This window comes from Python bivittatus, unplaced genomic scaffold, assembly GCF_059951505.1.
Source record: "Python bivittatus isolate LINGU-HERP-01145 unplaced genomic scaffold, Pbiv_v1 ctg000480_np1212, whole genome shotgun sequence".
NCBI classification, from domain to species: domain Eukaryota; kingdom Metazoa; phylum Chordata; class Lepidosauria; order Squamata; family Pythonidae; genus Python; species Python bivittatus.
Window position 1 is genome coordinate 41,329,073 of NW_028277075.1, and position 25,701 is coordinate 41,354,773.

A 25,701-nucleotide genomic window follows, 5' to 3' on the forward strand; every position below is an offset into this window, starting at 1 on the left:
CTCCATCACAAAGCTCTTTCTCGGATGCTTATTGGATGGAGAGTCGGATAACTGATAAATATTTTTGGTGCGAGGTGGGCGGGGCTTGCCGAAGAATGTTCGGAGAAGGGGCAGCTCGCGGACCATGAGGAGGAACGTGGAAGGGGCACGGAGGTGGGACAGCAAAGGCGACCAATCTGGTGGGGCGACATTCGGGCACGTTATTATTCGCATTTCTGTCCGCATTTGTCAGGTAAATGTGCACAGCAGCCTCCCTGAACTTGGCGCTCGCCTATTGTGTTGGAACTAAAGCTTCCAAAATTCCCAACATAATATGTAGTACTTCTCATCTTCGTGGAATTCAATCTTCACTGCCCAGAAGGAAGCCACAACTTTGTTTCCTTCCTTCCGGAAGAGCCTGTTGAGCCTGAACCCTCCTGAGAGGAACGGTAAGAACTCATTCTGCTTCTGGAATACTCTGGATGTGAACTATCTTCTCACGCATGTGGACAACTGGCTCCTACACTGAACTAAAGCTCAGTTCACACATCACACCGCACTAAAATCAAACAAAGCAGAGTATGGCACAGCAATTCAGAATGTGTTGTGATTCTAGCCAGAGGGTGAATAAATGAGAAGGCAGGCTGCTGCGATGACTGCAGTGCTTATTTCTGGAGGAAAAAAAACCGTTGCTTTGTTCTGTTCTTCCTCCTTAGTTAGATGCATTTTAGAGAATGCTGTAGTGGGAACTGAGCCAATGATCTCACTCTTCTACACAGCACCCTTGAGTACATAAAGCTGGCCAAAGTGACAGTTCATACCATCCCTCTCTTTCAGCAGTACAGTATAAGGAAGTCCTTATCCTTGCTGTGCTGTCCACAGAAGGTAAGAAAAAGAGGCACAATTACAGACATTTCACTCTCTCCATATGTACCCTGCACCACTTGTCTCATGAACTAGGTGTAAGGGGTGAACAATGTAAGGTGATATACAGCACAATTGTGAAACAAAGCAAGGGATTCCATTCCTGCGCTCTACAGCTCAAATGTCCTGTAAGTGTTTTCCCCTGAGGAGAGTAGGTGTTGTGCTTCAGATTTCAGTGGTGCCAAGATCCTTGGCAGAAGACACAAGGTCCTGGAAAGTCTGAAGCTTCTGGCTTTTGGGAAAACTATCAGGCAAATGTAGGCCCACTGACTATAGAAGGACCTATAATTGGGGGAACCTCAAATGTATGCCCCTCCAGTCATTGTATTCAGCCTGTTCCTCAGGAGAGAGACAGCTGGAAGCAGGATAGCAGATTGATCTCATTGAGGTGTTAGAGATCTTCCCTCAAACTGGAAGGAGAGCATGGCTCCATGCCCAGATAAGGCAGGCCAAGAGGTGGTTATACTCTTACTCCTGCACTGGGGTGCCATCACAGCTCAGGCCAAGGCTTGGTAGCTCACCATTGATAGCACCACTAGCAGTGTGCAGTTAGAATGCTGGCCCATCTGCCTGGCCAAAGAGCCATTTCTTTGTAGCCCAAGATCTGCAATACCTATGAGATCAGGCAACTACTGCCTTATGGTGTGTGCAGTAAGTAAGGTGCTTTCTGTTCTGGGCTGCCAGCACCACCTCCTTCCTTCCTCTTTGCTTTATGAAATCACCCAGATTTTATTTTAGATCTCTGAAGATGCAGTTCTCTTTTCTCTTGATCTGCCAAACATGAAGACCATCAAGATAATTAATTAGCAATACTGTACATCAAAATTTCCAGCCCAAAACAGGTATCTGAGAAAGTATATTATTAAGAGATTTGCATCCTGATTAGGACATTTGAGAGGGGAAAGAGACTGGACCAATTTGGAATCCAGTACTTGAGTTTATGCTTAAATCTTACCCTTGTTTCAAAATCCCAAACCCAAACCTCCATGCTTCCCCATTAATTATAACTGGGGTATAAAAATACCAAATTCCAATTGTTTTTCCTGTGTGATATAGTGAATTTTATCCCATTTTAGCCTGTTTCCCATTAATAGTAATCAAGGAAATTGAGATAAATTTGCAGGAATTAAGCTGCTTTTGAGGGGATGATGACACATGCCAAATTGAAAACATTTTTTTCCCTTACAGAGCACTGCTAGCATCATTTTATTTATAGGCAAAAGTGGAAATAATTCTCAGGTACACTACTCTCGTCTGAGTTTATCCTATCAAATGATTATGCTCTAGAATTTTGTGTTGTTATTCAACAACCAAATATTGCTGTTTTGGTAAATGAAAATGCTACCAAGTAAAAACTGAAATGGTAAAAAGAGTAAAGATTGTTTTATTTAATACACTTATATTTAATAGCAGACCATGATACTCTTAATTTTTGATTGACTGAGACTTTTGTATCCATGTACAAAAAGCTCTCACTGTTGTGGCCCTCAGGCTGATGAACTAGTTCTTATGCAGCACTTGGGACAATTTGGTTTGAGACCCCCAAATTAACTTTTTTTTTCCCACTTCCCCCCTGAAAAAGCTCTGTTCTAGCAATTGTCTACAGATTGTTGCAGATATGTGGGTATACACAGGATAGTTTACATGATTACACCTTTTGCTTTTAAGCTGGCTTGAAAATGTGGTGTTTACTATGAAGCTTTATAAGTCTCCTATTGGCCTGTTATCTATAGATAACATCTATAGTTATGAATAAGCCCCATTATAGCTCATCTGATTTCATTACTAAATCTGTGCGAATTACTTGATGCATGATTCATCTATAAAACAAGTGTGTGCTAAAAGCACCTCATATTCAAGAGATTTAAGGGAGGACTGTAAAGCCAAATAGGGAATGCATAAAGAGTATATCACAATCCTAAGTAAATTTCAGTATTGGACTGTTAAAAAAAATGTTATCGAAAGCTCTGGTTGCCATTTAAATATTTCAAAGATAGGTAGATATCATCTTTCTAATCAGAAATGGTTATTGGCAAAATATGTGAAAGTTAAACTTAAAAAATCAAATTGAAATTCACATACGTATTCATTAAATATACAAATGGATTGCAGTTTTTTCCCTTTTGAGAAGTTATATCTGAGGTGGAAATATGAAACCCACAGAATACTGTTATAAAATGAGGAAAGCGCAATCACCAAACATAATCGTTTCCTAATATTTTATATATACCCAAGTGATTCAGCACTGATTATATCATTACCTCCTGAAGAAGCTCAAAGGCCAAATAGAGCTATGGTGAGATAGGGGATTTGTTTATCCCAGCGTATTAAGTCTGGCCCTGGCAGATTATGTGGAGGAGACTAATCAACAGGCAGGCCTAGCAGGTATTATGGAGTGCTAAGAGCATGACAAGACACTTAGACGTCCTGGTCATCCACTGCAGCAAGAAAAGTGTCCAGCCCTAACGGTTCTCCATGCACTGGATTAAGGTCTCTTATGCCGAGAGAGTGGGACTTCCCTGCACAATGACTGTTCCACTTAAAACTCCATCATACGCAGATTTCTGTTGTGCAATTCATCTTCATCTACAGATCATCTACAAATCATCTCAGTTCAAACCGAATTTGTTGAGCCCTGCAGCAATGGGGGATTGGCAAAGCAACCACTGGTAGTTGTAGTCACAAACCTGCATGTGGGCAGCCCTTGGACTAGTGGTGGTTCATCTCACTATCTGGGGCAACAGAGATGTCCAGCAGCATCCAGGGCAACTCAGCCCTTCTAGGATAGCACTGCCCACCTTCGCATGAGGGAGGGGATTAGAAAAGGTGCCCTAAACATTGCCTGCCCCACATCTGGCTAGCTAACCATGGCTGGCAGATCATCTCCTTAGCGGTTGAGCATCAAGAAAAACGAATCAAAGAAAACTCATTTTCAGAGCCTGGAACGTCCACACCTTGCTGGATAGAGACAAGGCCTGAAAGACAAACAGCACTCATAACAGCCAAACTTTGCCATTATAGCATTGGCATTGCTGCACTCAGTGAGACCAGGCTGTCAGACAAGGGCTCATTACAGGAAGCAGCGAGTGGATATACGTACTTTTGGAAAGGGAAACCACAGATTGACAACAGGACTCACAGAGGTTTTGCAATCAAAACTGCTCTGCTGAAGAACATCTCTACTCTACCCACTAGAATAAATGAACATATTAAGAAATTCCACTTTCCTGTCAGCAATTCCTAATATATCACCATTGTCAGCACCTGTGCATCATCTCTCATGAGTTCGGACGAAGACAAGGTTTCTATGAGGACATGGATCAGATTATTCAAACAACCCCCACCAATTACAAATTCATCATTCTGGCCGATTTTAACGCTAGGGCGAGGACAGACAGTGACAACTGGGACAGAGTCTTTGGGAGACAAGGGGTGGGAAAACTAAATAGCAATGGCCTGCTGCTGCTGAGCAAATGTGCCAAGCAAAACCTGTGTATCACTAACACAGTGATCAGACTTGCAAACAAGTACAAACCTACCTGGATGCATCCCAGGTCCAAACAGTGGCACCTACCTGACTATGTCATACTACGGCAGCATAACCTTAAAGATGTCACCATCACCCAAGCCATGTGCTGCACTGCTGGACAGATCACAGGCTGGTCCAGTCAGTCCTCAACTTGGTAAGCAACCAAGGACTGTCAGAAACTTGTTCAACATCAGCAAACTGCAAGACCCAGGCCAAGTCCAATGTTTCCAAGATGTACTTAATGAAAAACTCTTTGGCAATTTACTACTTGTAGGAACATGTTCTGAAAACTGGACACAGTTTAAAGATGTCATCATGCAGGCTGCAATAATTGTAGTCAAACTGAAAACCCAGGCACATGAAGACTGGTTTGATGAAAACCACGAGACCATTTCAGCAGCCCTCCAGGCTAAGAACAAGGCCTATGTAGAAGAAGAACGGGCCATCATCTGTCTCAAAGAAAGACAAGTTTAAGCACCTGCAGTCCAAAGTACAGATGGAACTGTGAGAAATGTAGGACAAGTGGAGGCAGAGAAAGGCTGAGCAGGTGGAACGCTATGCAGACATGCATGCCACCAGAGAGTTCTTCAACACCATGAAGTCAGTTTATGGTCCTTCTAAATCAGGATGCTCCCCCTGCTGTCATCTGATGGGTTGAGCCTGATCAAAGACTAGGAAGGACTGAAAAACTACTATCCAATCTACTCAATAGGCCGTCCACAGTTGATCATGATGTCTTACAGCAGATTCCTCAGTTGCCAGTCTTGGATGCCCTAGAGCTGCCTCCCTCTACTGACAAGATTAAGCAAGCAATCTTGCAAATGAACTCAAATAAAGCAACAGGACAGAGTGGCATTCCTGCTGAGATCTACGAAGCACTAGACCCAAACGCTTTACAAGTGTTCCAAGACATCTTGGAAGACATTTGGTCCACAGAGGAGATGCCTGACAACTTCCACAATGCTCTTATTGTGGGTCTCTACAAAAATAAGGAAGCAAATCAGATTGCAGAATTGCTGTCCATTGCAGGCAAGACTTTTGCCCACATTCTCCTGAATAGATTTGTCACTGTCTCGGAAAGGAACCTCCCAGAGGCTCAGTGTGGCTTTTGACCAGAACAGAGTACAGCAGACATGATATTTGCCATGAGGCAAGTCCAGGAGAAGTGCATCAAGCACTTTTTGCAATGAAGCTTCCTTACTCTTTCTTCATTGACCTGACAAAGGCATTTGACATTGTAAACAGGGAGGCTCTCTGAATCATCCTGAGACATTATGGAAGCCCAATGAAATTTGTGAAGTTGATTCAGCTATTCCATGACAGAATGACAGGACAGGTTCTTTACAACGGTGATACATCAGCTGCATTTGCCATTTCCAATGGGGTAAAACAGGGTTGTGTGCTAGTCCCAGTCCTGTTCAATCTGTTCTTTGCTTGCATATTGTCATGTGCTATCCAGGGTCTGAAGGAGGGAGTGTACATCAGGTACCAATTGGACAGCTCTCTCTTTGACCTTTGCTGCTTGAACTCATGGACTAAGTGCCTCCATACAGTCATCCAAGAAACTCTCTTTGTTGATGAGTCTGTGCTCCTGGTGCACAAAGACAGTGATCTACAGTTGATCCTGAACAAATTCTCAAACACTGCTATGCTTTTCAGCCTGACTATTAACCTTAACAAGACTGAAGTATTTTACCAGGCTGTACCAAATGCCAACCCTATATAACCAAAAATCACTGTTGACGACACCCAGCTGACAAATGTAAACAGCTTCAAATACTTGGAAGCATCATCTCGAGTGATAGGTCTTTGGACCAAGAAATTGACTCCAGGATCAGCAAAGCCAGCCAGGCACTGGGGCAGCTGTGTACTAGAGTGCTCAATCAACACAACGTCCGTATTCCACAAAGCTGAATGTCTACAGAGCCGTGGTTATCCCTTTTCTCCTATATGGTTGTGAGTCCTTACTCTGTACGAAAGGCACATCAAACAACTGGAAAAATTTCATATGTGTGCTCTCCGCTCCATCCTTGGCATTTGTTGGCAAGACCATGTCTCCAACCTGGAGGTCTTGGATCACACAGAGTCCACCAGCATTGAGTCCCTGATTATCAGAGCCCAGATGCAGTGGGTGGGACATGTCATCAGAATGGATGACTGTTGTATGCCTCGCCAGTTGCTCTATAGTGTACTGGAATCTGGGAGGAGACCTCGAGGTTGACCATGCAAGCACTACAAAGATAGTGTGAAAGAAACCCTGCCCCACTGTGACATTCAGCCAAGGGAACTAGAAGCTGCGGCTGCTGATAGAACTTGCTGACGAGCCCTGTACTATGAAGCCTCCATCAGCTTTGAAGACAGGGATCACCAAAAACTGATAGAAAGCCATGAGTGGTGTCACAGAATAACACCGACAGTTACTACCACAATGGACTTCCAGTGCCCCCATTGTGCTAGACTCTGCACTTCCAGACTGGGACTGCAGAGCCACCTTCATGTCTACAGATGAACTGTACAACAATGTGTCTTCTAACCTGAAGGCCTACCATATATATAAAAACATATATTGATTATTTCAGCAAGTTGCAGTATTGGGCTGACCAACTGGAGACAGAAGCTAGGAGACTCCCAAGAAATTCCATGGTTGTAGGTTAGATTGGGGAGTAAGAAAAATATCCAGTGGCAAACCACTTTCATGCCACTGCCAAAAAAGTATGTCTGTGAAGCCTCCAGGAGATCAGCTCAATTCAAATGATGTTTTTCTTTTCTTTAACTTTTTAGAGAAAGTATATAAATGCAAATAGAAAGTAGAAAACAAAACAAAAACCCAAAAAGCACAAATGAGTGAACAAGTGATCTAAAACAATGTCAAGGAGGTCATAGTTCTCACTGAATACACCATTTTAAATGACTAAACTCACTATTTAGATTTAAGCAAGGATAAATATCAAGAACCATGGCCAACACAGTATAAATCACATTAAATTATAAGCTACAATAGATTGAGTCAAAACTGAGAATCTGTTCTACTTTAAATATCACATGAAATTGAAATCTCAACTCTATACGTAAAAGAATCAATTTTGGATGGGGTACAAATCCATATATTAAGGTTTGGTCCAGGATTATTTCTACTTTGAATTAAATTCTGTGTCAGATTTAAGCTGAAGTTATTTTGGACACTGAAACATAATCCACCAACTTGATTAAACACTTTTTCAAAAAGGGAATCAGATCACCTTTCCAATAAGAAGCATATAATATCCTTGTGGTAGTTAGCACATGCAAAGCTAGTCAGTATATTTTCATAGAATATATGGTTTGATAAAATTTAATAAGAATATTACAGGTTGAAATTCAATTCTTAAAATTTGTTTCATTCTAATCAAATGAGACTTTAGTTACTGAGATAATCTATACCATAAGTTGTCAAGAATACAAGTACACAGTAATGCATCCCAGAATATAAATTATGAGGCAAAGTACTCATAAAGGTGCAAAACATTTTTAGCAGAGTTCAAAAGGACATTACATTTAATAGACAAACTATAATTATATTGCCACTGTTGTATTTCACCTTCTATTCGTTCCTCCCATTTCTAATGTTGTCTTTCAGAAGGAGCAGTGGTAACCTGAAAAGGTCTTAGGGTAATCTAGTGTGAGGATGACTTTAAATATTAACATGGATATAGCTGAGGGAAGCCCAGGGAATGTGAGCCTCGACACATGGCCCAGGAGGAAAAAGTGTGATTTGATAAATAGCCCATATTCAACACAAATGGTAAGGAGGTTCTGTGACAAAGTTAAATTTTTTAACTTTTAAATTTAGTTAAATTCACTAAATGAACACACTTGTATTTGCGGAGCTCCAGAGATAGAAGACATAACACATATATTATTTGAATGTCAACTGTATAAAAAAGAGATGGATCAGTATCTTGGACCATACAGTAGATGAATGATCTATTGGGATCCTTATATTAAAACAACATATTTAATGTGCAGTCAGATTTCAAAAATTACACATAATACGGCCCTTTATTTGAACAAAACAGTACAGTTGAGATCTGCATATGTGGATCTGATCAGGGTAAATTGTAGGGGTGATATAAAAATATGATTTGCATCTTTTTTCTTTCTTTTTTAATTTTGTTTCTTACATCCTATTTTTAATATATGGTCTTAATAATGTCTTATGTTTATACTCTGTATCCTGATATGGCCTAATGGCTAATCAATAGTAATAAACTAAACCTAAATTCTCAGTGCCTAATAGTGGTTTAATATAGAAATTATATGGTAAAATCTCTCTAGTACATAACGATTTTGTTCCAGTGTTTCTTTAAATGCAAATTAGTCTGTCTTAATCATGTTTGGTTAAACTCAGGTGAGGATAGAGGAAGTTATTTTGTGAACCAAACCTTACCTATGAGTTTATTTGGAGGCTCAGATGAAACTAGCCAGACAAGCACAGGAAAGCAAGCAAGCAAGGAAGGAAAAGACAGACACTTTTTCCCAGAGTTCTCTCAACAGTCCACAGTATAACATTACTCTTTGGTTATTCATTATCTCCTTGATATTTTTAGCTGTACTGTACTTAGTACCCAAATAACAAACTGCTTAGCTATTGCAAAAAAAGAGAGAGGGAGAGAGGGAGGGTTTTGCAACCAGACAAAATATTGGACAGACCCCCATTACACCTAGGAGAAATTATTTCTGAAATTATTCCTTGGCCAATCTACTCACCTCTCCAAGAATGAACTGCACCTACTGCAGTTTCCTCTTCCCAGAGTTATTAATTCCATATCTCCACTCCGTTTTGCTTTGATCTGTTTGTTCCCCCATCAGAAAACACAAGCCATGCTTCTCCTCTGCTCCAATAACACTGTGCTACATCATAGTATTCTAGGTTGATTCTACAATAGAATCTTGGTCCCTTCCCCAAATGTGCTGCCCAAAAGACTTTCCCTTTTCTGGGTGGAGGATGCCCACTGATACCTGTGAGCCTCGCTGCTCTTGCCAGCGCTTTAGCTGCTCATTAGCGCAATCTTGACTGCTGGCCATTTTGGGAGACTCAGAGACCCCAACCCAAAGAGAGATGGGAAGGAAAGAAGGGAGGGAGGGAGGAGATCCCAGAGACAAATCTGAGTTCAGCCATGAATTCTGTTCTTTCTGCTGATGCTTTCTTTAAGGGAGAAAGAGTGTTCATATCTGTTCTTCTCTCTGACTCACATAGATCGTTTTTTAATACAACAAGAAGATTCACTTTCCATGTCTGGGTGCCAGTAGCCTTTCCTTGGCTGGGAATCTGCTCATATACAATAACTAAACAGAGTCACTTTGTGTTACAATTGCAAATTGATTAAAATAGTAATATGGTAGTCCTCATATAACCACCACAATAGAGATCTGAAAATTGTCGTTAAGCAGGGCAGTTGTTAAGTGAGTCACCATGTGACTGGACCTGATTTTACGACCATTTTTATGATGGTCATTAAGCGAATCACTTGTCATTAAGTGAATCATGTGGTCGTTAAGGGAATTCAGCTTCCCCAATGGACTTTTTTGCTGGAATTTGCTTAACAACATGGGATTTGCTTAACAACTGCCATAAAAAGGTCACAAATCACAATCACATGACTGCAGGGGGTGATGCGACAGCTTGCAACAGTCATAAGTGTGAGTATGGGTCATAAAGCACTTTTTCCAAAGCTGTCATAACTTTGAACCATCATTAAACAACAAGAGTTAGATTCTTCAAACTGTTGCTGTAAAGAGAAACAATTATGAATACATATATGTAAATTGTCCAGGAAACTGCTTTCTACTTTAAGCACCTTAAAGTAATTTTTCTTTCTTTATTCTTGGATACTAGCTATACAATGTTCCTATAAAACATTTTATTTTGTACATTACAATCACCCTTCCTACATAGAGATAAAGAGATGGGCAAGACTATGCAATAAATATATGTATGTGATTAGCGTTTTTGTGGTTTTACTGAGCTTGATACAGTTTATTTGGGGTTGTTTGGGGTTTAATGGTATTCTTTGTTTTTTATCTTATTTGCAACCCAGAGTTTCTTGGACAGATGGGCAGCCATGTAAACTGGATAACTAAACAACATGTCTAAATATATTAAAGAGAGAGGAGAAACAACCTAGGTTATAACTTTGATTTCTTCATGGCACATTAAAACTGCTACAATTCCTTCATCGGTTGCATTTCATTGATAGCTTTATATTATCTAGCTATCCCCCTTCCTGTGCACTGTGCCATGCCCTCCTTCCCTGGGCCTCCCTGCACTCACAACACGTACAGACCTGCACCCCCCTTCCCAGGCCTTCCCTGTGCTCACACCCACCCTGCATCCTCCTTCCCAGGCCTCCCTGCATTTGTGCCACACTGCACCACAGCACCCCTCTCCTCCAACTCGCATGCAGCCTGCACTGGACCTCCCAGGGTCTTCCCCAACTCCCCGTGGCATCACCACACTCCTTACCTGGGACTCCTGCTGCTTCCCACTTAACAACCCACATGTCTTGGGTTATGATGGCAACGGGGACTGCCAGGATTGCCATTGCTAAGTGATGTGGTCATGTGACATGCTTTACAACTACATCGCTTAGTGACAGCAATCCTGGCCCCAATTGGCATCATAACTCAAGGACCATCTGTAATGTAATAAAACCTCTATAAACCAAAAGAAAATTAAAATAATATTTTTCTGAGAAGCATTAATTAGCTTGTGTATAGTTTTGGGTTAGTTTATATATTTACATTAATATTAAGAGGGAGTTAAAGGGCATTTATAACTCATATGACCGTTACGTTTAGAATTATTTATTTATTAAACCAATTTATATAGCACCCCATCTCACCACAGGCGACTCTGGGAGACATACAACAAAGCTAAAAACAGTCAATAAATACATTAAAAATATAACAAGCAAAATAAAACAGAGAATAAAAGGATGTTAAAAATAAGGGAGCCACCTCACTAATTCCCCCGCCCCCTGGGGTTCCCCAGGCCTGCTGGCATAACCAAGTTTTAAGGACCTCCAGAATCTCAACAATGACAAGGCCAACCTCACCTCAGTGGGGAGAAGATTCCACAGCACAGGCAGCACAGCAGAAAAGTCCCACCGCCTGGGGCCTGCCAAATGTACCTTCCTAGGTAACAGAACCTGTAACATGCCCTCTCTGCTGGATCTGGTAGGACGGGCAGGTGAAATCGGGGAGATAGCCCAGCCCCATGCCATGAAGGGCTTTAAAGGTCAACACCAGCACCTTGAATTGGACCCAGAAACAAACTGGTAACCAATGTAGCTTGCAAAGCAGAGGTGTAACGTGTGTTCTACTAGAAACATACATAACTGCTTTTACTGCTGCATTTTGCACCAGCTGAAATTTCCAGATACTCAAGGGCAGCCCCATGTAGAGCGCATTGCAATAGTCTAACTGGGAGGTGGCTAGGGCATGAGTGACTGTGAGTAGGTCCCTCTGATCTAGGAATGGGCGCAACTGCACCATACAAAGTTGTGCAAAGGCCCTCCTAGCCACGACTGCCACTTGCTCTTCAAGCAGGAGTCGTCAGTCCAGGAGGACCCCCAGATTGTGCACACGGTCTATTTGGGGCAGTGCAACCCCATCTAATACCAAAGATGGTAAAATCCTAGAACCAGAGAGGGTCAAAACTCAAATCCATTCAGTCTTGCCAGGGTTCAGTTGAAGCCTGTTGTTCCCCATCCAGATCCTCAGAGCCTCCAGACACTGAGATAGGACACCCATAGCATCGCTTAAGTCGCCGGGGTAGAGATGTACAATTGAGTATCATGAGCATACTGATGATACCTCACCTCATGGCAACAAATGAGCTCACCCAGTGGTCTCATGTAGATGTTAAATAGGAGACGTGAGAGCACCAACCCCTGCGGCACCCCACATAGCAGGGGGTAGGAGGGGGATCTCTCCTCCCCAATCACCACTGACTGGAACCGACCCTGGAGGAAGAAGGTGAACCAGCACAATACTGTGCCGCCCACCCCAAATTCTCTGAGTCAGTCCAGAAGGATACCATGGTTGATGGTAGTGAAAACCACCAAGAGGTCAAGTAAGGCAAGGATGGACGCACAACCACCATCCCACCGCCACCAGAGACTGTCCAAAAGTGCGACCAATGCTGTTTCTGTACCATGCCCAGGTCTGAACCCTGACTAAAAAGGATTCAGATAATCCCCTTCATCTAAGGTCCTCTGAAGCTGCTGCGCAACCACCTTCTCAATCACCTTCCCAAAAAGGGGAGGTTGGCTATTGGACAAAAATTGTCCAGTATCGTGGGATCCAGTGATGGCTTCTTGAGGAGGGGGTGAACCAAAGCCTCCTTAAGAGGTACAGGAACAACCCCCTCACTCAAAGAATTCACCATCACCAGAACCCACCCACAAGACACCCCCCAGGCTATTTTCACAAGCTAGGAGTGTGAGACTAGGCTGAAGCTGCCATAACCTAAAGATGAAGCAGGCATGTAAGCAGAGAGGACAAAAGCCAGGAATCTTGTCTATGAGATCTCTTTGGGGAGGTAGATAAGAAGGAAGCAAGTCGTTAAGGAAAAAACAAAGGACCTGAACCAGAAAGAGGATGTTGGGCCTGAGCACATGACCTGAACCAGAAAGAGGAAGTTGGGCCTGAGCATATGGAAGCCCTCACCCCAATCCCATCAACTTGTAAATCAACCCAGCAAGGACTTTTGGGGATAAAAGGGGTCCCAAAGCCCGCCCACTCTGAGTCGTCTTAGTCATCTGAGTCTGGCGGCTTCTGTCCCTCTAGCTAGTGCCTGGCAGCCTAGTTGGGAAGGACATGGGTAAGTGCGTGTGTGTGTATGAGAAAGAGCAAATGTACCTTGCAACCAGTAAAGTTTTGCTGTTACTTTAAATTCACTGGGTCTCCGTGTATTACAAAGAACCTCTTGTGCCTCAGTGTTCGGTTGGAAGTGATTTGTGTGTATCCCTAATTATTTCCCCGCTGTTGACCAGGGCTGTGTGTCTGTCTGCTCCAGCCGCACCTATCTGGAAAACCCAGGTAGAAAGCAAGGGGGGCTGACAAGATCCGCATGCCTCAACAGGCTGTGAGTGTGTGAGTGACCATAAGCCGAACCTGGGAGCAGTGTGTGTAACAGGAGAGGCATGGATATAGAGATATAATTCTATTATATTGGTGGGATCGCATTCTAATACAGTGGTACCTCGAGTTACGAACGCCTCTACTAACGAATTTTTCGGGTTACGAGCAGCTCCGGCCCCAAAAATTTACCTCGGGTTGCGAACCACCTCAAGTTACGAACCGGATACGCGGCCATTTTCCCTGCTGCCACGCGGTCGCGGCTTCCTGTGGGCGAGATCGCGGTAGCAAGGAGACGTTCGGTGAGGCTTGTGGTGTGTTTTGTGGCATTTTGGAAGATTTTTGGTGTGCTTGTCAGCATGGCTCCAAAGAAAATGCAGAGCAGGCTTGGCAAGAATAATTCATTTCCGGAGGGTTATGCAGCACAGGAAAAAACAACTGACTTTAGACAGGTTTTTCCCCAGAACTGAGCCTGCAGCTAAGAGGCAAAGAAGAGAGGAAACCCCTGAAGGAGATCTCCCCGATGTCCTTTTGGAGGGGGCCTCCCCACCCCATTCTCCTCTTCATACTGTGCTGTACTGTACTTTTTTTTCATGTTTTTGTGGTTTAAAAATAAAATGCATATGTTTCAGAACTGTTTAACCGTATTTACACTGAACCTTATGAGGGAAATTTGCCTCGGGGTGCGACCAAATTCGGAGGGTGGAACGGATTAACCATATTTACATTGAACCTTATGGGGAAATTTGCCTCGGGGTGCGACCAAATTCGGAGGGTGGAACGGATTAACCATATTTACATTGAACCTTATGGGAAAATTTACCTCGGGTTGTGACCAATTCGAGTTGCGACCAGAGTCACGGAATGGATTAAGTTCGTAACCCGAGGTACCACTGTACTTGCAAGCATCCTGTTCTTTCTCATATTTGCACCTAGATTTGCATATAATGTTCTATTTTTCATGCACAGCTACATCCAATTTATACTGTGTATATAATGTAAACAGTTTTATTCATCTTATATACAAGTAGGGAAGGCCATCGGGCAGGACCCAGGAAGAATGTCTTTTCTGCCATTGACCCCACCCTGTGAAACATCACACCCCACAAGGTGAGTTGGCCCCAACCCTGCTACGTTCCAGAGGACCCTCAAAACATGGCTTTGTCAACTAGCTTGGGGATCTCGTAGTAGAGTGGAGCCTGTTAGATGCTTGTATGCCAGTTAATGGAATGCACTCTTTGTATGTTTTCCTGTTATTCTGTTTTTTGTTTTTATTTTAATTTAAATTGGTTGTTTTAATTGTTTTTATATTTTCTTGATTATTATGTACACCGTTCAGAGTCACTATGTAAGATGGGTGGTTATACAAATGTGATTAAATAAATAAGACTAAATAAATAAGTACACCCTCAGTTCATCAGACTCAATTTAGCAGACTTCAGGTGCAACAAACAAAACCTGTTTGCTAATTTATGCATGTATAATGCTTAATGTATATTGCAGTGAATAACATGTGATTTAAAAGCAAGTTAATGTTGATTGTATAATTATGTAAAGAGCTAGAATAAGAACTCAACTTGAATTAACTATGTGAGCCAATAAGCAAAATCATGCTTGCTTTTTTTTTTTTTTAATCTGTTCAATTGTGTCCGATTCTCAGAGACCGCCTGCACAAGCCCCTGCAGTTTTGTTCGCATGATTTCAGAAGTGGTTTGCCACTGCCTCCTCCTTCCTAGGCCTGAGAGTGACTGGCAGAAGGTCACCCAGCTGGCTTTGTGCTTAAGTTGGGACTAGAACTCCAGGTCTCCCGGTTTCTAGCCTGATGCTTTAACCACCATACCAAATTGGCTCTCATGTTTGTTTACTCTAATAAAATAGAGTTATAATATATAAAATTTTCTGAGACTTCTCATGTAATCTCTTAAGAATCTTTAAAAATTGGATTTATATTACTGTGCTAATCTATGCTTGCGAGTGACTAATTGGTTTCAAAGTTCATGCCTTTGCCATGCAAAGATTAAAGATAACATTCAGCTGTGTTTCCGTATTTCTGTGTTTCTGCAATGAAGTGCTGTACATGGACTTGTTAAAATAACAATTAGAGCAGCAGCCAAAGTCATCAAAGCTACGATGCTACCTTTTGAGGAATGTGTCTGTAATATTCTCGCATATCCCTTTTTCTATTGCCTTGAATTCTTACCAGTTATAAAGTAATTATTTCCCAACTGAGATCTTTTACTAATGCATATGCATACAGTACTTGAAATGTCTTTGACCAATATTTTACATCAGTTTGCTGTTAACGTTGTAGTCCTTTGCTTGCCTGGGTGCAGGGCACCAATAATTCACTGTCATCTGCTGTTTTAGGAACTAATAAAATTGTTAGGAATCCTCTCCAGTTGTTGGCTTTATTGGGTGACTTTTCCACCAGAGATATTGCATTTAAAAAACTTTTGGAGCTACATCTAATATCCATTTGCTCTCCTCCCTTCTTATCCTTTCTGGCATGTGCTCTAAAACTTTATCTAGAAGATCTCTTATCACCCAGAATAGATCTGTAGGTGCACAGGGAGATGCTGCAATAAAGGATCTGCTCAATCAGATTACACCGATATAATCCTTCAACTCAAACGGCATATGATACTAGCACATTTTTGTTTTCTGCCACCATGTATAAAGCAGAAGGTAGACATTCAAAACAGGCATGTCAGATGGAGCATTAAATGTCCCCCCATGTTCATATTTTCTCTGTCGGCATATCCTGAAGTTTGCCAGCTGGAAAAAAGCAGCTCAGTAGAGAAGATGGCAGATGGCTAGAGGATTCAGCACTTTTCTTCCATGTACCTCTTTTTCTCTAAGTAACTGGGCAAGCTTACATTTAAGGATTTACCACCACCACATATTAGATGTTAGGTCATTAACCTATAGCCTACATGAGAACTCAATGTTTAAAAGTGTGGCATCTTTTAATAATCCCCAAGTACTACTAAAAGTAACTAAAGGTTTATTCTTTATGTCAGAGTTAGGAAACTTTTAACATTGCCTGTTCTATATTAACGGGGTACATATAGTTTATGACTCAAAGGAAGGGAAGTGTAGTAAAATTGTTTTCCTAACCTTTGAATAGAAGGAGTATATGGCAGAGAAGAGTTCAAAAGGAACAGAAGCAAGCATTAACTGGGGAGTGAAGTTTCTACTAGGAAAAATCAGACTAAAAAGATATAAGCAGTAAAATTAAGATACTGTTGTTAACAGAATGTCTCAGGCCAGCTTTTAAAAAAAAAATATATTAATTCAGGGCTCTAAATTTAATATGATAGAGGAGGAAAACCTTCAGTTAATGTTAGTTAAACTAATACATTTTGAAAATGTTTATCAATGTAAATGTAGATATATTGAATAATTAAATTTCATGGAAAGTATATGATCTAAATGGATATTAAAATGCTTAATATTTGGACCGTCACATGTAACGGGACTTTAAAGAATAGTTTTGTATGCAAGATTTGTTTTTAAAATGATATTTTATATTTATATTGGGTTTATGTTGACAAGTAGTATTCATATTAAGGCCTGTTAAGATTTTTGTTACTTACACCAGATCACTAGCCTATATCATAAACATTCTCCTACAGACAGATTTGTCTTTTTCTCCTTAACTCTTGTATAGTTCCTTTAAAAATTGACATTCAAAAATTGTTTGCAACATCGGGAGAAAGTTTCTTTTATTGTTATGAATCACTGAGCAGAGCTTGGAACAGAGTTATAATGCATTCAGCTAGAACATAATATTCCTGCAGCTTTTTCAAAATGGTTGTTGCTTAATATTAATACTATATGCTGAATATACACTGACGGAGGTTGGAATGGAAAAGATGCACATGGTTTTAAAATTGGAGGAGAAAATATCAATTTGCACTCTACTGATACCACTCTGATAGCTGAAAATGCAAATGATCTGCAAGCTTTAGTAATGAAAGTCAAGTAGCACAATGAAAAAAAAATTGGACTAATATTAAATATTTTAAAAGCCCAAATAATGACAACAGATACAGCAACCAGCCTTAGAACTGATAACAAAGATACTGAAGTGGTGAATAGCTTCTATTCACTGTAAAGGAACCAGCAGTCAAAAAAAATGTCACATTCTAGAACTTGGTAGGGTAGCAATGAAGGCCTTGGAAGAGATATTGAGATGTCCTGACATCACAAAAATCAGAATTGTGCGGGCAATTATATTCCCTGTGACACTCTATGGAAGTGAAAGTTGGATTCTGAAGAAGCAGGATAGAAGGAGTATTGATGCTTTTGAATTTTGGTGTTGGAGAAGACTCCTGAGAATACCATGGGCAACCATGATACATAATTGACAAATCAAATATTAGTACACATCTATAATTTCCTTTTGTCTCTGACTGAAATATATTTTCCGTGGTGAATATTTCACAATAATCCATCCAACAGTTATGCATCCTTATCAGAGATTAAGTAGCACTGCAGCCCTATCTGAAGGTGCCAGTGACCGAACCAGGGACCTTTTCCATATAAAGCACATGCTCTATTATTGAGCCATAGTTCTTTTATCTAGATACATAATTATCTCTTTCATAAGGTTATAATTAAAAACAGACTCACTTTGCTAATGTAAAATGTAGGCATACTTGTACATGACACCTACACTTGCCATTAATAAGCTTGCATATCTCCTCCATTTCTTGACCTGAATAGAAAGGTACAACTTTTGTTTTTCATTTATTATTTTAATAATATTTCACAATAATCCATCCAGCAGTTCTGCATCCTTATCAGAGATCAAGTAGCATTGTAGGTGGTCCATTACATTTGCTAATATGCTTGCAATCCCTAAAGGTTGAGCTTGACTGAGGGAAGTCTTGTCATTCCAATTGGCACAACATACCCAGCCATGGCTAAGAGAGGAGTGGAGAGAGGAGAGGAGAGGAGAGGAGATTTTGGTTAGTACTTGGATGTGTCCCTACCAGTAAGCTAGACTGGAAAGCCTCAAAAGAAGACAATAACAAATTTTTAGTAAGTTATTGCCAAGAAAACTATATGGGAAGTTGCGCTTCACTCAAGAAAATCCTGTCTTTACTATTTGTAGAACAATACTAGATTAAATAACTAGGAGTTCATATATTCCAGGCAGAGGTGCTTCATTCTTAAATAAAAATCCAAGTGGTGGTAAATAAGAAGACTGGACAGAGAGTCTCTTTCTTGGAATTCTGGGAAGCAATTTGCATGATTATTATCCTAAAATAAAACCCAATCAGAAATAAACTTCTGCCAATTTTCTGCTTAGCTGCTTATTTTCCTGGTGCCAGGATTAAATCCTAAAAGGCTTTGTTCCTCCATATTTTGAATTAATCTGACTGCATCCCCAATATGCTATGATAACATGAGAGTGCTATGGTCTGGGTGTGCCAATGCACAAACATAAAGCAAACCTGCAACTAGGTCCGACTGCTATCTTCTCAAATTGCCTGCAGCCAGGGTGAAGTAACAAAAGTTTACTGCCAGTCATGCTAGGTGACTCCTTCTAATTATGGAGGTTTCATTTTATGCCATGTCTCGTGCTAGGTATCTTTGGTTTTTTTTTCCTCTGCCCCATCCTCTTTTAAACATAAGCACGCTGGGGACTGACTCAGAATGCATTCTGTCTAAAGTTCTACCTCACACTAATGCTGGTTTTCTGAGAATAGATTGCATTAAATTGTTCATTCCAAACAGCAATGGAGAGGGATGCAGAGATAGCCTTGAAGAAAATATGTGGCAAACATTAGGAAAACATGAACATAGCCTGGAAAAACAGGAAGGCATCAGAAAGAAACTCAAGAATGCCCTGCCTTGACTCTGATATAAAAAGAAGGAAAAACATTGTTAGACTTTAAGATTCTGTTATTTTAACTATATGAATAGAGCTTTAGTATTTCTTGTGGTGTCTATTTTTTTACCTGGTCTACCTCAAAGGGGTAGCAAGCAACAACACCTTACCCCCCCCCCCCAAAAAAAACCCTTAATTAAAGTTCCACTAGTGTTTCAGTTTGGTTTTGTGTGCATTCAGGTTTATCGTTAAAACTACTTCCTTAAAGCTTTGCCTTATGTACTTTCTCTGGAAGTCAGCTGCAGTTATGAGATAAACTCAAACACTACCTTCAAGACTTGATAGTAAATAGCACTAGGCCTCCTCCCTCAATAGATTAGGTTTCCTTAACTGACCTCCCAATCACAAAGTGGAACAGTTATTTTATTTTATTTATTTATTATTAAATTTGTATGCCGCCCATCTCCCCCCAACGGGTGACTCTGGGCGGCTCCCAATTGAAATCAGAAATCCCATCAACAATTAAAAATCCCCCCATAAATACTTAAATAAATAATCCATTAATAATCAAATCTAAACAACAAACCCTGTACATAAATACTAAAAACATTCAAAATAATGGGGGGGGGGCAAGTTCAATCACCCCATAAGCCACCTCCACTGGTGCGAGCCACCATCCAGCCCCCAGGCCTCCTGGCACAGCCAGGATTTCACCCCTTTCCTGAAGGCCATGAGAAGGGGGGCACACCGGACCACGGGAGGCAGACTGTTCCATAGGGTGGGGGCCACAGCAGAAAAGGCCTCTGCCTAGATCCCACCAGTCAAAATTCCTTGATTCCTTGGTCTGCAACATGCCCCTTCTGCTGGATCGAGTGGGGCGGGCTGAAATGACTTATTCTGTACTGAAAGTTCATCCCAACATGAGATGGGAGAAACATATATTTAAATTTTTGTTCTGGGAAGGTGACAGCAGATGCTGTTCTTATTCACCAGCTTCATAATTCAGACGTACTATGAAAAACCACTTAAGGATTAAATTTTGTTGACAAACAAAATATATCTTGGCACCCAACCGTTTTGGCCACTTCCCAGATTTTGTCCTCATCTTTTCCATTTGCCTTCTCAATGTACAAAGTTTACTGTATTAAAATTATCTTTACTTGGTCCTAAGCTTAAACAAGACTTCTTGGTTTCTGGATTTCTTCTTTAACACTGTAATACACTTCGTATTCTCAAAGAAGAGACTTCTTTTTCACAACATAGTTGGCTGGAGAAAGGGAACCCCCAAATCTCCTGTACCTTTGCATTTTCCCCCTTCTGTACACTGGCAGCTTAAAAAAAATCCAGAGCAACAAAGTAATATGATTTTAGAGAAAGACGACAAAAAGGGGCGGAGGGGTGGAGTCTAGCACCAAAATCTTGCACCTGTTTCTCTGCAATTTGGTAACCTTTATCTTCTGCTTTCAAATTTATTCCTATCTGATTGAAAGAAAAGAAGAAAAAGTCAATTGTGCATTGCTCTGGGAAGACAATGGGAGATAAAAAGCTTTGCATTTTCAAAGAACGTGCTCAATTCATTCCTGAAATCTAATTGTAAACCTTCTTAGTCCAAATTAAATCCAATTCCTTTCTAAATCCCTCAGATATACCAGTAAGCATACTTCTATATGGCACATTTTCCTATTAAAGTTACAGTGTCTATTTAAGGTCTTAGGTTGCCGCTGACTCAGCCTCATTCAGTATCATTATGCTACTATTGGAACTGTTCAAACTACTGCCATCAGTACTCAAGCTTAAGAATTCCACCTCAGTTTCACATCATGAATTTCTTTCATTTAATTCCATGTGAATGAATTATCTACACAGATAATAAATACAGAATCATTAATGTGCAGACTATTTAGCAGGAGAAGGAAAAAGCCTGCCACTGTAGCCAGAATTTGAAGAAGAAGAAAAGCAGATTAGGGGTAGAGAGGAAAAAAATCTCTATACCCAGCATATTCAAACTCTTTCAATTACTCGGGAATGTATTTAGCGGTGCATGTGACAGAGATTATTAGAAGATAGATGCATATGTCTGTGAAAGAGACTCATACAAGTTTGAAGGTTTGAGAGAAGTATTTAACATAAACAAGCCTATTCTAATGCAAAGTGCAAATAAATGAAACACAAGCTCTGTGAAACCTTATCATTTTTCGTCAGTAATATATAACTAGCTTGTAAGGTTCTGACTTTGTTGATCTTTGAAGTTCAAAAATCTGTTTTAGGGTTTCAGAATGAACCGGAGGTCATCAACCTTTTTATACCAGCAAACACATTTGGAATGTTGACAGAATTTGTTCATGTTCTCACAAATTGGCCACCATCGTTGGTGTGACAATTCATCTATTTATTTTAATTAAGGTATACTAAAGGAAAATAAAGTCAGATAGTGTCGAGAGTAAAGAAGATGGCCTTGACAGAGAGAGGGGAGATCTGTTACCAAAGCAATGAGGAGGGAAACACTGCTTAAGCCCAAACAATGAAGAAGGTATGTGTAAATGTCTCAAACAGACAACCCCCCAATTCAAATGAGTATAAGAAATAAAGGAGGTGAAGCATAATCAGACTTGCAAGATTATGTTACTACTATATGGCCAATCTTAATAAAAGTAGTTTTAGTCTTAACGTGGAGTTGGTTTCTTAGCCTGATCTATATCTTGGGGCTGACAGAGCAAGAATCCCCTTCATAGATGTTTAGAGACATATACACTGTCATGTTGGTATTCATCAGCACAATGTTACCAGTCTCTGAACTGTATCATCTGGAATGTGTATGCAGGCTTGAATAATAATAGTTACTTTAGTAATACAAGTTCAGGTCATGCTTGCATTCTCACTGAAATCACTCCACAGAAAATTATTTATAAAGGTTCTACTTCTTATCAATGCTGGGCTTCTGAGTCTTGATTGCATTGTACTGCCCATTCCAAACAGCAACAACAACAGTGTTTAGTACACAAGCCAGTAGGCATCACCTTCTCCTCTCTCAAGTTCAGCCAGGTTTGAGTTTAAGGCCTTTAGCTCTGTTTTTAAAAAATCAAGATTTTGTCCACATCTGAACCATATTTGGAATCTTAATTTCGTTTTCATTTACTTATCTCCTCCCACAAAAATGAAAAGTTAGAAGTTTGAATAGTGTTTCAGTTTGGTTTTGTGTACATTCACATTTAGGGTCCAACTACTTCATTTTGCCTTACACACCTTCTCTGGAAGTCAGCTGCAGTCATGAGATAAGCTCAAACACTACTCTCAAAACACTGCAGTACATAGTACTAGTACATATGAAACTCACAAGACGTTTGTGAGAAAAGTACTTAGAATAAGCAGGCTTATTGTGAGGCAAACCACAAATAAATGAAACCCAAGTTCTGTAAAATCTATTTTCCTTCAGCAATACCTAAACCAGCACATAAGGTTATGAAATTTATTCAGAATAAACTAGGGATAGGCAATCCTTTTGTGCCAACAGACACATTTGGAATTTTGATAGCCCTTGTATGTGCTCTCATAAAATGGCTCTCATAGTTGGTGTGACAATTCATTATTTTAATTAAAGCAATCTAAAAGAAAATAAAGTCAGATGGGGCAATGTTTAGAGACATACAGTGCATTCGGAAAGTATTCAGACCCTTCACTTTTTTTTAGTTTTGTTATGTTGCAGCCTGATACTACAATCATTCAAATTCATTTTTTTCCCTCATTAATCTACACTCAGTATCCCATAATGACAAAGTGAAAACAGAATTTTAGAAATGTCTGTAAATTTATTAAAAAGGAAAAACTGGAATATCACATTGGCATAAGTATTCAGACCCTTTACTCAGTACTTTGTTGGAGCACCTTTGGCAGCGATTATAGCCTCGAGTCTTTTTTGTTTTATCTTTATTTTTAAACCTGCTACTTTTCCATATTCTTCTATCTTTTCAATTAATTTAGATGCTGTTTCCAATGGGTCCTCTAGTATAAATACTAGGTCATCTGCAAAGGCTTGCAATTTGTACTCTTCCTTTTTGATTTTCATTCCTTTTATTTCTTTCTCTTCTCTTCTCTTATATTCCTATTCAACACTTCTAATGTTAAAACAAACAACAAGGGCGATAGTGGACAGACTTGTCTCGTCCCTTTTGTTATATCTATCTGTTCTGTTAAATCTCCGTTTATCATGATCTTTGCAGTCTGCTTATGGTATATTGTTTCAATGGCTTGAATAAATTTTTTGCCAAAGCCCATTTGTGCCAATTGCAATAACATAAATCGCCAACTCACGTTATCAAAGGCTTTTTGTGCGTCTAAAAATATCAAGGCCATTTGCTTTTCAGGATGTGCCTCATAGTATTCCAGAGTGTCCAGAATTACTCTCATGTTGTCTTTAATTTGTCTCTTTGGCAGAAATCCGTTTTGATCGGCATGAATAAAATTATTTAAATATCTTTTCAGTCTCTCTGCCGAAATTGAAGCAAAAATTTTATAATCTGAATTTAGTAGAGATATAGGTCTATAATTTTTAACCTGTTGCGGGTCAGTGTCCTCCTTTGGTATAAGTGTAATATATGCTTCAGTCCATGTTTTAGGTATCCTCTTCTTTGTCATAACTTCATTCATAACTTCCAAGCCTCGAGTCTTTTTTGATATGACGTGACAAGCTTTGCACACCTGGATTGGGGGATTTTCTGCCATTCTTCTTTGCAAATCCTCTCAAGCCCAATCAGGTTGGATGGGGACCGTCGGTGGACAGCCATTTTCAGGTCTCTCCAGAGATGTTCAATAGGGTTCAAGTCAGGGCTCTGGCTGGGCCACTCTAGGATATTCACAGAGTTGTCCCTAAGCCATTCCTGTATTGTCCTGGCTGTGTGCTTAGGATCGTTGTCATGTTGGAAGGTGAACCTTCGGCCCAGTCTGAGGTCCTGAGTGCTGTGGAACAGGTTTTCATTGAGGATATCTTTGCACTTTGCTCCATTCAGCTTTCCCTCAACGCTGACCAGTCTCCCAGTTCCTGCTGCTGAAAAACACCCCCACAGCATGATGCTGCCATCGCCATGCTTCACTGTTGGGATGGTATTGGGCAGGCGATGAGCAGTGCCTGGTTTCCTCCAGACATAACATTTAGAATTGAGGCCAAACAGTTCAATATTGGTTTCATCAGACCAGAGAATCTTGTTCCTCACAGTCTGAGAGTCCTTCAGGTGCTTGCTCTTGGAAGAGTCCTGGTTGTGCCAAACCTCTTCCATTTGAGAATTATGGAGGCCACTGTGCTCTTGGGAACCTTCAGTGCAGCAGAAATTTTTTTGTAGCCTTCCCCAGATCTGTGCCTTGCAATAATCCTGTCTCTGGGCTCTGCAGGCAGTTCCTTTGACCTCATGGCTTTTACTCTGATACAGTATGCATTGTCAGCTGTGAGGCCTTCTACAGAGAGGTGTGTGCCTTTCCAAATCATGTCCAATTTAATTTACCACAGGTGGACTCAAATCAAGGTGTAGAAACAGCTCAGCAACAATCAAGAGAAATGGGAGGGCACCTGAGCTAAATTTCAAGTGTTGTTGCAAAGGATCTGAATACTTATGCCAATGTGATATTTCAGTTTTTTCTTTTTAATAAATGTACAGACATTTGGGGCAGCCTTGTATGTAGCTCATAAATTTTGATTCATCATTATTTGACAACTATATTTCTGCCCTCCTGTTTGCCTAGGGAAAGCCCTGTCACATGAACACATAAAGAGTGACTTTGTTTCTTTAATTGTTAGTGAGCTACGTGCTGGTCATTATCTTTAAAGCCCTGAAGAACTGAGGCCCAAATCTCTGAAAGAGCACATTCATACATTAAAACTTTTAGTACTTTGGTCACCTAATGCGAAGAGAGGACTCTTTGGAAAAGACCCTGATGCTGGGAAAGATTGAAGGCAAAAGGAGAAGAGGACTGCAGAGGATGAGATGGTTAGATAGCATCATTGAAGCAATGAGCATGAAATTGAGCAAACTCAGGTCCTTCTCCAAGCTCCATCAATGGAAAAATATCTTATGTATTCACAGCAGAAAGTCCTCCAGAGGAAACATGAAAGAATGTACACATACTGTATATATTCATAGATAAGCCCATCCTCAGATAAGCCCATCCTCAAATTTTTACCCATAATACCATGAAAAACGTGCCACCTGCAGATAAGCCAACCTGCATTTTTCATGGCATTTTGCTTAAAAATTCTAGGGTCGGCTTACCCACGAGTATATACAGGAAATGCAGATACTTTTAAAAAGTATTACTGTATACA

The 25,701-nt window shown here is 40.5% G+C and overlaps 1 protein-coding gene and 1 long non-coding RNA gene across 3 annotated transcripts in view; one reads left to right on the forward strand and one right to left on the reverse strand.

The window, feature by feature from the left end:
- CAT (catalase) overlaps positions 1-25,701 on the reverse strand; it is a 66,452-nt gene that overhangs the window by 30,014 nt on the left and 10,737 nt on the right. The gene's annotated exons all lie outside the window — the stretch shown is intronic.
- On the forward strand, positions 123-16,816 carry LOC148214958 (uncharacterized). The gene is made up of 3 exons (XR_015797027.1): positions 123-428; positions 14,581-14,662; positions 15,213-16,816. It is a non-coding gene; the product is annotated as an uncharacterized LOC148214958 (long non-coding RNA).